This window comes from Melitaea cinxia, chromosome 21 (assembly GCF_905220565.1).
Source record: "Melitaea cinxia chromosome 21, ilMelCinx1.1, whole genome shotgun sequence".
Taxonomy (NCBI): domain Eukaryota; kingdom Metazoa; phylum Arthropoda; class Insecta; order Lepidoptera; family Nymphalidae; genus Melitaea; species Melitaea cinxia.
In genome coordinates this window covers 6378498-6391621 of record NC_059414.1, presented here as the reverse complement: position 1 = coordinate 6391621, position 13124 = coordinate 6378498, and the positions used below count along the sequence as shown (strand labels likewise).

At 31.3% G+C, this 13124-nt stretch overlaps 1 protein-coding gene and 1 non-coding gene across 2 annotated transcripts in view; one reads left to right on the top strand and one right to left on the bottom strand.

The window, feature by feature from the left end:
- LOC123664072 (putative uncharacterized protein DDB_G0271606) overlaps window positions 1-13124 on the top strand; it is a 51833-nt gene that overhangs the window by 25478 nt on the left and 13231 nt on the right. The gene's annotated exons all lie outside the window — the stretch shown is intronic.
- Window positions 185-257, bottom strand: Trnaa-ggc. The gene has a single exon. It is a non-coding gene; the product is annotated as a tRNA-Ala (tRNA).

Below are 13124 nucleotides of genomic sequence, written 5' to 3'. Positions count from 1 at the left end.
ATATAGAACACAATATAGGAATTATTTTAATATAGAAAATGTAATAGTTAGATTTAATGAGAGCAGTTTGCATTGTAGTATTTTGATTTATACTTTTTTCTTGTAGCAGATACGTTTTTTCTTTCTTATGAAGCAATAAGATAATATGATTCTAAACATTTTTGAATATCATATCAAAAATTGATCGCTCCAGCGGGGTTCGAACCCGCGTCTCCGACTTGCCGTGTCGGCGCTCTAGCCAATTAAGCTATGGAACGATGCACCCGCTCGAGCGAAATTTTTGATATGATAATTTTTAATTTTCGGTTTAAGCGAACCGTGGCATCAATTTTTGATATGATATTCAAAAATGTTTAGAATTCCTAATGTGGGTAACACAAAAATAAAAATCTTAGAGATAATATGATTATTTACAAAGTTCAATAACATGAGTATTATATGCGTGCAGTATTTGTAAATAAATTATTGGAGTAGTCAGTAAAAAATTGGCAGTGTTATATGTTAATTAATCGTTATTAACGCTTAAAGTTATACAATAATAACAGCCATATTCCACAAATTACGTCATTACTCATTCAACTTTTATTTAAATAATTCTTTTATTTTGACAAAGAATTAACGTCATAACATACATAAAGTTTGAATGAAAAAGAGTTTTACCGCCGCACACATGAAAGCCACCCCTTTCATAAACCACACTCTATGAAATGTTTTTCTTCCTTCAAAAGGCGAACTCTTTCAAACGTGTTTAATTAAGACTCGGCGAGAAGTCACAGCTTTTATATAACTTCCATTTGGTTTTTTTAAGTCCTTCAGAAAAATGTTCATTTAGTATTCAAGTGTATACTCATAACTCGTTACGTAAATGACCCTTTTGTTCTTAACTAGTTGACAAATTTTTTGATAAAACACTTTCCACCTTATAAAGTCACCCTCTTGACTGAAAGTATAGTCATTGTTAGAAATAAATTATCCATTATTTCTATTAAAATACAAAAATAAACACTGAAATATTTCGACTGCATCTTACTTTTTATGGTATTTACGTCCATTGTCGAATCAAGTGTGTGTGTAAATCAAGCTTGTGATCATTCTCTGCTATTGAAATGCCAAGGACAATCTCGACGGACGGGCTTCTTACTGAATAGTAAGATGCAACAACTTAGTAATAGGAAGAACTATGCTTCTATTGTTAACAAATCAAAAGTGTCAGACAAGTATATAATTGTATGTCTGGTGATTTGCAAATAGAAAATTATCTAATTTTAGTCGATAGGTAGCCGAAATGGGCCCTTACACAAGATTAGATGGATTGTCATTGATTGTTCCGTAGCACAAAATCCTATATAGTTAAATATATCATCTAAGTAAAACGTACGTACATAGTATGTTAGCTAATCTGTAAAATAAAAGTTTAAATTTACATTTTTGACAAATGGAAACTAGAACTATTCGCTCAAACGTTCAGGTAACGTTAAACATTTTTTTTTTAATTTATATCTTTATTAGATATGGACAGAACTCGGCCAGCTAGTTCAGCCTATCGCAGTCAATTGCTGGATATAGGCCTCCCCGAATTCGTACCAGACATCCCGGTTTTCCGCAATCCCTATCCAGGCTGGATACCAGCCACCAGCAAAGCTTATGTCGTCAATAACGTTTGTCGGTCTGTGGACAAAATGAATATGAAATTATTTTATTCCTATTATTTATTATGTTCAAAAATAAAACGATTAAAAACGAAATGTCTTAAATATTTTTTAATAACGCTGATTTTATAATTGATAAACAATTTTATTCCTCGTAGAGAGATGCTTAATATCTAATGAAGATAAATTAAATAAATATTCAATACATCTTTATAATCTAATTTCTTCAAACTTATAGCTATTTAATACAATGTTCTGTAATTATAATCTCAAAATAGAATACAAATAGAAATTGAACGCTTATAAAGCAAGGAAAATCCATTGTTATTTATTTTGAACACGACGTAATAACTTCTAAGATTTCATCGAAAGATCGTAACTTTAATATTTCCGTAACATCTCTATAAACCGTAAATGGTTGTTCTTTGTATTATTAATACAATACAATGTTCCATAGAAGATATCACTTTATATTCCCATCGTAAAACTGTTTCTATGGCCCTTTCTAATATACGATATCCTTGATATAAAATTAAATGTTATATGGTGTTGGTTATGAGGTACAATAAACTAGTACAACAAAGAATAATTTGATTTTTATATGAAAAATATACCGAGCCCAACTAAAATTAAAATTATAAATAAATAGGTCAAATACAATAGCACAAACGCTCGCATTCAGCCTGTAACATTCCACTGCCGGGGCATAGGCATTTTTCTCCATGTAGGAGAAGGATTGGAGCTTAATCCACCACGCTGATCCATGCGGGTTGGCGGATATGTTGCCTACTATGTTTTAACTATCGCTATCAGATATTTATGACAACAACCGGGACCGACGTGCTCTCCAAGGCTCGGTGGGGAGACCTGCAAGGACAAACGTCCAAACCCGAAAGTGATATTTGTACAAATACAAATATCAATCCCAAGCGGGAATCGAATCCGCAAATCGTCGATGTTTTAGATGACTACTAACCAGATACTATCTAACATCTGTATGGCCAATACAAATATATGGTCATATGCGGGGATTGAACCCGCAAACGTCAGCGCAAAAGCCTGTAACCGTTGCGCTCAGGCAAACACGTCGTCAAAAGAATTCCTACAAATTTCAAACATATACACTAATTAGAATACAAATTAGTTACTTACAAACTTTTTGTGAGATCAAAATAACAGAACTTTACTGATGTAATTAATGTGATCATTATACTATTTAAAAAGTTCTAATTATTTCCGAAAAACAAAATTATATTAAAAGAAGTGTTTTAAATTTACATTTCTTGACATTTTGTTGTTCTTTTTATCTCTTTGATTATTCCTATCATTCGATTAAATAATTAAATTCACTAAAGTTATTATTTGATTTTAAAATTTAATACAAAAAAAATATTTTATGGGAATTATTCACATTCTTATTCTGTATAGACTTCTGTCAAGGATTGTTACAAGTTTTAATGGAATTTGTACGATCATGATTTTATATTAAAATTTAGTTTGCATTTTCTTAACATAAACACGGAAAGTAAAACAAAGTTTGATGGAAAAAAAAGTCAGTTCATAGCTGAAATAATACGAGTACATACCTAATATGTCATCTAGAGCGTTGGATGAGTTTTGAGTATATACTTACAATTAATGTTTAGTGTACTTTATAACTTTTTGCTGAAATACGAAACACGTCATTAATTGTTCAAATTATAGATAGATGCTAATTTGTTATAATTTATTTAATATAATATTTTAACTTGCGATTGTAAATTTTAGTTTTAACCCACTTTAAAAAAGGGAGTAAATTGTGCTAATTTGTAGAATTTTCGACCAATGGTCCAACCAGTTTGTATCCAACTAGTTTGTACATACTAGTATGTGAAAGACTGCTTTTGTTATCCTCATTGTACTAACTGGTTCAGTCATTTTGATAGATTCAGGACATTGTACTATTGGGCCCAGGCTTCTTACTCCACGCTGCTTTACTACAGATCTGCGATTATATTTCCTACAATGAGTAACATACAACCAGGACCGACGGCTTCACATGCTGTCCAAGGCACGGTAGGGTGAACAAAAAAGACAGAATCTAAAACGTGAAATAAATATTTGTAAAAATACAAATATTCACTCCGAGGGGGAATCAAACCCGCGACCACGTGTGCGTAGGCACTACCAAGGCACACGCACCATTATACCAGAGGAGTCGTCACACCAGAGCCATCGTCGATCTGTCTTCAGTGTATTGTAAAGAGAGAAAATTATACAAAACAAGTAAAGATAAATATCTATCTACTGTATGCAAAGTAAAATCCGCGACCGGTTAATCGGACATTAATCGGACTTTCATTATAATAAATTATCGTTCAATGTTAATGCTCGTCTCCTTTCGTATCTGATTATACTAAGCGGTTAGGGTTATAAAGGTCAAGTTGCAATTAGCCTTTCTAAACCTAGACTAGTATTAAAGTCCGCATACGCATACGCATATACGCATCATACGCTTGTCTTGATTAGATTCCGTAATTGATGTAATTACAGAAAGATTTCTTTGTAATGATTAAGCTTAGTCATAAACGAATATCAACACATGTGAAATTATTAGCTTTTTCCTTTTTTTAGATGTGTATGATGGAAAGTTTATTGAATATTTATGATGATTTTGATGATATGATGATAGGATGAAACAATTTTGTAATATGAGCCATACAGATCTAATTTGTAGTATGTGTTTTTATTGTACTTAGATACGTCTTGGTGATACCGACACGGGATTTTCATTCATATTGGGCCGGAAAGTGTGTAGAGCTTATTTACCTAAATATAAATTAATTTTACATGCTCTACATGTTACGGCTACTTACCACCTAATATTATAATAGAATCGTGTAACAGAACAAACACTAAAAGTACCAAGTTGAACGTGATATATTTTATTAAAATATTTCACAAATTTAGTGTAAAGTTTTGATAGTTTTAGTTCTGACTGAACCCTCATTGGAGCAGCGTGGTGGATTAAGCTCTGATCCTTTTCCTGAATGGGGAAAGAGGCCTATGCCCAGTGGTGGGATATTACAGGCTGAAGCGACTTCTGAGTTTTCGTGCAGATTTCTTAAAAAAAAAATTGACAATAAGCTTACCCTTAAAATATTACAAACTTAACAAAAAATAAATTTTTCAAATAGGTCAAGATGTTCTCAAGTGCTACTCTTTTTAAGATTCGACAAGTGATTTTTATTATTATGAAAGAATAAAGAAAGATAAAAGATTATTCTTTAAAAAAATTTTCAAGGCTTTGAATGAATTTTCACTTTCGTTTTTAAATAATTTATAAATCGCCATTAACTATTACCGACATATTTTTCATATACTACTTTTATTAAAGGTTGCCTGGAAGAGATCGCTATAAGCGATAAGGCCGCCTTTGCATACATTACTTGTTTTTGTATCTAATCGTTCTAAAATGTATTTTTTTTTGTGTGTGCAATAAAGTTTTATGAATAAAAAATAAATAAAACATTGCGTAGTCATATAATGAGGAAAGCAAATCCTGATTTATTATCTTAATGATCTAATATTAACAGAAAATTATTAAAAAGCATTAGGTATGAGAATGTAAAAGAAAAGTTATGAAGAACAGTAATTTTTACGATCTTTTAATAAAGTAATCACAGGTCGTTTCTATGATATTCCCTTATTACTTATTATCAATAAATACCCATCAAGGAAATATCACATATGTCACAAACATATTACAATCTTACTTCTACTCGTTTTTACTTCAAAAAGTTAACGATTCAGCCTGTAACATCCCACTGCTGGGCATAGGCCTCTTTCTCCATCTACTACTGGTTGGCGGATATATTGCCTACTCAGAGTTAAGAAAGATCGGGACCGACAGCTTTACCTGCTCTCCGAGGCACGGTGGGGAGACCCACTAGGACAGATATGCAAACCGTAAAGAAATTTTTATATAAATACAAATATCCGTCACTCAAAAAGTTTATTAACAGGAAAATAAATTAAAGTCTACTGAATTTAATTACCGTGTATTGCAAATTAAGAAAGTTATTATTTGTATTGTTTTAGTTGCGTAACGAATCTGCGTATTCATAGCATATTAACTGATTGGACTGGATTTATTAGATTATAGTTTTATTAATTAGTATTATAAAGTCGGAAATGAGCTGATATAATAATTTGTTTGATTTATTAAAGTACTGTACATATAGTACAATAAATTTGACATAATCGGAAATCGTTACAATTTATTCGGTTGCTGCAAAATCTGAATGTAATATGTATTATTATTTGACTAGCCCATTGGTGATGTAGCTATACCAGTCGGCTGTTACCTATAACACAAGCATTAAGTTGCTTACCTTAGGAACAGACGACCGTGTGTGTATTCTGTAGATATTTAATATTTTATCATTTATGGCTTATGCCCAGCCGTGGGCCAAATCAATGCCAATTATGCATTTTATTAAGAACAGGAATTGCTAAAGCTGGCATATTTACTGTAATGCAAGTTTTACTACCATCTATTTAATAAGGCAAATATTTTATTTTCAAAGAAAAAAAAAGCTGAAATAATAATTTAGCATTTGAAAAACAATTTAAAATCATTAAAAACATTATGTCTCTCACAATGGGAAGATCGGAATCAAGTAAAGAAAACAGATTGATTTTTCCTACTACGTATGCTTAGTACTACATCGCGCTGTATGCTAACTTTCAGACGCCATAAGTGCAAGATGTTATATCGTAGTATGTGCCAGCTTTTGCTAATTTACCTATTAGTACTTAATTGTTAGCACTTTCCCTTCTCACTTTAAATAACAGTTATTCACGATTAAGTGCAGTTAGTTCATCATATCTAAAATGACAGAACAAAGTAACATATGGTAATCAAGCTTACACATACAAAGGCGACCGCGTGTGTATTGATACAAATATTTATGTTTGGTCCCTGTTGTGAGTCCTTGTGGTTCTCCACCGTACCTTGGAGAGCACGTTAAGCTTTCGGTCCCGGTTGTCATCATGCACATTAAGCTCTGATCCTTCTCCTACATGGGGAAAGAGGCTTATGCCCAGCAGTGGGATATTACAGGCTGAAGCGTATACAAAGTCAATATTATATAAACAATAAACATTCTATTAAATTTGTGTATAACCTGCGTAGGTTATTTTTTATATATTTTTCTCTATTTTTGTACACTTCCTAACCGCTGCTATCTGGAGAGATAAGATTTGTACACATACGGTATAAATACGGTATTTGTTTATATTACGTTTTACAATAAAGAAAATTTTATTAATATATTATAGATAACAACCTTCTAACATAATTTTCGTTATATTTGATAAGATCATCATTTTTATATCATCATCATCATTACAGCGAAAAGTTAAGAACCTATTTGATTAGGCAAATGTATTACGATTTATTTGTGTATTTTCATTTCATTATTAAATAATATTTGATAGTAAATCGCAAAAGTAAATCTAATTTTCTAAATCGTTTGTTCTAAATAACTGATCGCATATCGGATGTAGCCCAATGACTGGCACAGCTTTAATTAGCCTGATGAATCGCTTTTGTAAACATTATCTTGTTATCAGATTACGTCTCGGTATTCCATGTAGGCCAACACGGTTTCCGGACAGAGTAAATAATTAATCAATGTCATTAGTGGTAGAGTTTTTAAGGATTTTTCTAATTGTACGTGATTGTACTTTCGCTTTTTACTTTCTTTCTTTGTGTTTTTACGAAATTGGAACCTTATATAATAAAAAGTCAAAGACTTACGAGTATACTAGTAAACATATTGGAATGATACATCTGACGAATAACGTAGGCTTGGAATAATTTACTAAATAAAATAGAATAACTAAAAAATTTTTTTCGAATATTTATTGTTTTTCATTCAGAAAAATGATAACATGCTTAACTACACTAATATAACTTTGAGGGGTTAGAAAAAGATTGAAATTACCAGCAAACAATGCAATAAACGATAGACTTTAAAACTTACTAACATTAACATAGGTTAAGTTTATATTGTAAGTAGAACATAAGTGTACATATATGGTAACTAGGAAATAAGTGTACATATATGATAACTAGCAAATAAGTGTAGATATAAACATAGATAATAAAAATAATAATATGTTCAGAAACTACGAATATGTATACTTTTCCATCAAATAATTATTGTAAGCAACAAAAAAGATCTCAAAAAAGATCTCAATACTCCAGTATAGAAGAGAGATATTCGTTAATATGAATAATAGCAGCATGTAACTTGGAGTTCATATAGGTTGGAAGTAGTTTTTATACGTTAACTGCATTCATATGTGTATATACTAATTCAAATTACACTATAGATCCCTGTCAAATGTGTCTCATCCATCATGTTGCGATATTGAAACTAGAATGTATGTACATACTAACTGACCCTGCAAACGTTGTTTTGCCATATATGTTTATTAACTCCTTTAATCTCCCCCCCCCCCCCCTATAACTTAGGGGTATAAAAATATATGTCGGCCGATTCTCAGACCTACCCGATATGCACACAAAATTTCATAAAAATCGGTCCAGCCGTTTCAAAGGAGTATTGTGACATTAGAACATTGTGACCCGAGAATTTTATACATAAGATAAGTAAATAAATAGTATGTGGAAGATCAGTTAAATGTCAAACTTTAAAGAGCAACATCAACTACTAAATATATTATTTGAGAATACCAAAAAAGTATTACAGATTTTCATGACACTTATCATCTGTATAACGCCAGATATCTTCTAACTGTAAATATTCCTATGAAATAGCATAAACTATCTAGTGCTAAGTTTTGTATTAATAGCTGCATTGGAATTATTTTACATAACTATTAAGATTTTTCATTTTCAATGAAATGTTTGAATTAAATTCTACAAAATACGTAGCATGTCTTAATTAGGTTTTTAATTATACTATCTCTCATTTAATTTACCTAAAAACTTATTTCATTGTTTAAGTATAACACTTTCCGTTTCTTGTGTGACTGAACTAAAATTTGCAAATAAAAAATATACAAAAAATAATAAGATAAAATTTGCAAGTCATTGACCTAGTTCACAGCTAATTTATACAAGAATTATTTTTTAAGCGTTGATAGTGGCTACTGTGATTGATAAGAAATAGATGTGAAAATCTGCGAGTCATTAATCTAGAGATACCGTAACTTTAAGTGAACTAAGAACGAATCCACTATTGCTATCGAGTAAAGGCTATGTTTGATTTATCAATTCAAAGCAAATAAAGAGAAAATTTGAAATTGAGCTGAATTAAAAAGAGCCAATCCGCTGAGGAGTAGCGTGGCTGATTGAACTCCAGTCCTCCCTACGTAGAACGAGGCTTATGCCCAGCAGTGAAATATCACAGGTTTAATCGTGATCTTAATTCTTTAAGCAATTCATTTTGTTTAAATTCTTTAAAAGTTACTGTGTTCAAACCGTTATTGATTAATGAAATTACAAGTGACGAAGTTGAAGAAAATTAGTAATTAACTATGACACAATGTCAAAAATATTCTACTTAAAGAGTTATAAACTAAATTACTACTAAATTTCTTAAGCCAATTTGTAGATTAATTCATTTTGTTTAATCCATTTTAAACTCAGTTTGGTCAAACAGTTACTTGTGATTTTAATGATCAACATCATTGAAATCATAAGTGACATTGATGATGAAAGTTTGTAATCTACTATGGCAAAATGTCAAATATATTCTTGATGAAGGATTATTAACTAAATTGCTACAGTTTCTTATACATCAAAATTACATCAAGTACATCTAATAAAGATTATCGATTTCACAGCATCGATCAATACCCTTCAAGTATTGTCAATCTTCATGATATTGGCAAAATCACCGGTGTAATTTTGACACCAATAATTGCAGCCATTAAACTAAATTTGACGCCGCGTTGGCGGAACGATCTACAGCACTGGTTTATGGCTGTTGCGCTGGCGGTTGCGGGTTCGATCCCCGCACAAGACAACCATTTGTATTGGCCATACAGATGTTTGCTGTGGTCTGGGTGTTTGTGCAGTCCTTGTCTCTTCACCGTACCTCAGAAAGCACGTTAAGCCGTCGGTCCCGGTTGTTATCATGTATCATAGCTATATCATGTTATTTATATTTATTTCAAATTATTTTTAGCCAAAATAGCCCACTGATTTGTCCTTGTAACACTTTCGTTGAATAAAACTTGCGCTTTTGATTACGACCAAATTTAAAAGGAAATCTCGACCGCATTTCTTCTTTTCTGAGTAAAGAGGATACACTAATCTTGGTCATTTTTAAATGATAAATTTAGATTTTTTTCAATTCCATAGACTTTAAAAGTAAATTGAAGGTAATCCAATACAGTTGAAATGTTGATATTAAAGAACTTGAATATTACCAATTTAAATGCCTTAGAAAATTTGAATATTGTGATTCGCGATAAAGTGTCAGTATTTATTTAAATAAAATATAAAGATTAGACTATTTCTAAAAGACAAATGTTTTAACAGAATATAAATTTGTTTTCAACTTTGCAATGTCATGTATCCAGTCATGTTCCAATTTAAAAAAAGTATAATATCATCACTCTTAAAGATAGTGACATCCACTCTCATCACTAGAAAACGCCTTGACCCTCAAAAGCGACACAGTGTACTGAATACACGTGACTAAGTGTGTTATTGTGTATTGTAAGCGTTTAGGAAGTTTACTTTTCCTGCCGTGGAACGCAACGTCGCACGCAACACTTTCGACTTTCTGCGATAGTGTGGACACGGCACGACATTTTTATCAGTCTCTTGTTCATTGGAATGCATTTAACATACTGTATTCAAATTTAGTTCTTAGTGACGTTTGTTTAGAAGTTATAATAATGTGTGATAATGTCATGATTTTGTAAATCCGTCAAGAAGGTGATTTATAGAGTAATCTAATAAATGTTTAATAATCTGTATTTCCGGCTAGCTACAATCTGGGGATCGTGGGTAAGCGTGCTCCATCGTAGACCACATTCTCACTTAACATCAGGCGAAATAGTGGTCAAATGCAAGCCTATCTAATTATTAAATATATATATATATATATAGATTATATAGATTTGTGAGATGGTGGATTTGTATATTCTTTTGATGATTTAAATAAATGGTTAACCGATTAAATTGTTTTTATTTTTTACAATTTTATAGATGAATAAATTTTAGTCTAAAATGGTGCTAATTGTCTAGTTAGTATATTTTTCACTGTAGAAAATTTTTTATAATTATAGACACGTGTATATAATATTTATAATAAAAACTATAAATAGTGAACTGTGTAGTTGTATACATAACTTATTAAGATGTTTTTAGGTACAGAAATAATTACAACTTTTTTTTAGTTAAACAGTTATATATAGAAAAATGTCATTCATCATTTTAATCTTATTAAATTTTATAAAAAAAAAAAAAAACCTAATGAATTGCAAATATAAATGTAAGGAAAATAAAACTTTTATGAGGTATTAAATAGTAGCAAATTGAGTCTAATGAACTAAAATTGCTAGTAGTTAAATCACTAGAAACAACACAAAACACATTTTAAGAGTCTAAAAATAAAATCCCTAGTGCTTGCAGCAAAATCCAAAAAGACAATCATATTGCTCGCAGCGGCGGATAGTAATGCAATTACGTAGTCATGGCTGTGTTCGTCTCCAACATCTGCTTACTGCACTTTAACATTTGCAAGTTGCAGCCTTGGAGCTTCGGGCAATCACGAAATGCAAATGCCTTTATTTTTATGTGCAAACCAAAATTAAATTAGGTAACTTTGGTTATTTTTGAGTTAAGTGTTTGAAGTGTTCCGTTTTGGTAATTAAAGAGTCAATTTTGATAACAATCAAATAGCAATGAATCATTATTCTATTGTTGACTAAATAATTTCTTTAGCTTTCTTAAAAATGAAGTTATTGTATAGCCTTAAATATGTATTGTTAATTTAATAGACACGAAACAATAGAGAAAAATAACCGTTAAAATTCCTGGGAAAATTGTTTCAGAAAACATTTCTAAATAAATGTCGCCAATGCGATTGCTTTATAACGAGTTAGACCCAGAATTCTATGATGACACAGTACTGGACAAAATTACATGTAACTGTTACTGTATAACAGTGAACTGGGCAAATATAAGACAGTATATAATACTTCTCCGTATATTATTTTCAAGTATGTACTTATAGCGTTCCACGTGATTGCATCGTTTCCCACGCTGTATGCGTTTGTCATTTCTGTTCCAAGTAAGCGATAGTACCCAGCCTTGGCGTAAGGAAACATAATATTAGCATTCAACGCTAGTCGGAAACTAAAAATATTCATTCATTTTAAATGTTGCACCTTTGAATTTAACGGCTCATTTATATTTACACTTAACTTATTTCATTAACATTTGATTACGCTGATAAATCGAGTCAAATGTCTAAGTTTGAAGTGAATGAATTTGTAATAAGCAATTATGATTATTTCTTATTAAATTAGTAACTGAATAGAATCGTTAGAGTTTTGAGTTTATACGTAGGACTTATTATTATAGTACAAATTTAAATGATAAGACTGATTTTTATATTTTGACATTAGATTAATATTATATAACTATATCTATATTAGTTTTATTATGCTCCTATTTAGTTTCAAATATATGTATAAAAGTTATATTGATTTATAGAATACAATTATCTGAGTAATTTTGTCAGAGTAATAGCCTTAAATATCAGTACGAAAGAAATCATGCGTTATCTTGTGTGTTAATTTAAAAATCGCTTTCGCCTAGATGACGTCGCGGTGGCGCAAAAGTCACAGCACTGGTAAGTGGGTGTTGCTCTAGCGGTTGCGGGTTCGATCCCCGCACATGGCAAACATTTGTATCGACCATACAGATTATACAGATGTTCGCCGTGGTCTGGGTGTTTGTGCAGTTCTTGTGGGTCTCCCCACCGTGCCTCGGAGAGCACGTTAAGGCGTCCGTCACGGTTGTTATAATGTACACCTAATAGCGATTGTTACTCAAAGTAGGGAATATATCCGCCAACCCGCATTGGAGCAGCGTAGTGGATTAAGCTCTTATCCTTCTCCTACATGAGGAAGAGGCCTATGTCCAGCAGTGGGATATTATAGACTGAAGCGTTTCATTAAGATATGATTACTTATTTTTGTAATATTATTATCAACAATATGTAGGAGTATGTAATAAGAATAACGAAAAAGTATTAAATTAGTATTTTACATTCTAAAACTTTTTTTAAACGATTTTGACACTTCAACAAATGTTTTGTACAGCAAAAACAGAAATTAAACACCATCCGCACATAAATTTTTGTCGTCGACAATATATTCTGATTAATGCCACTTTTTGCAGCGAGGATGAAACGTCATATATTTTTACTTAACAAAGGT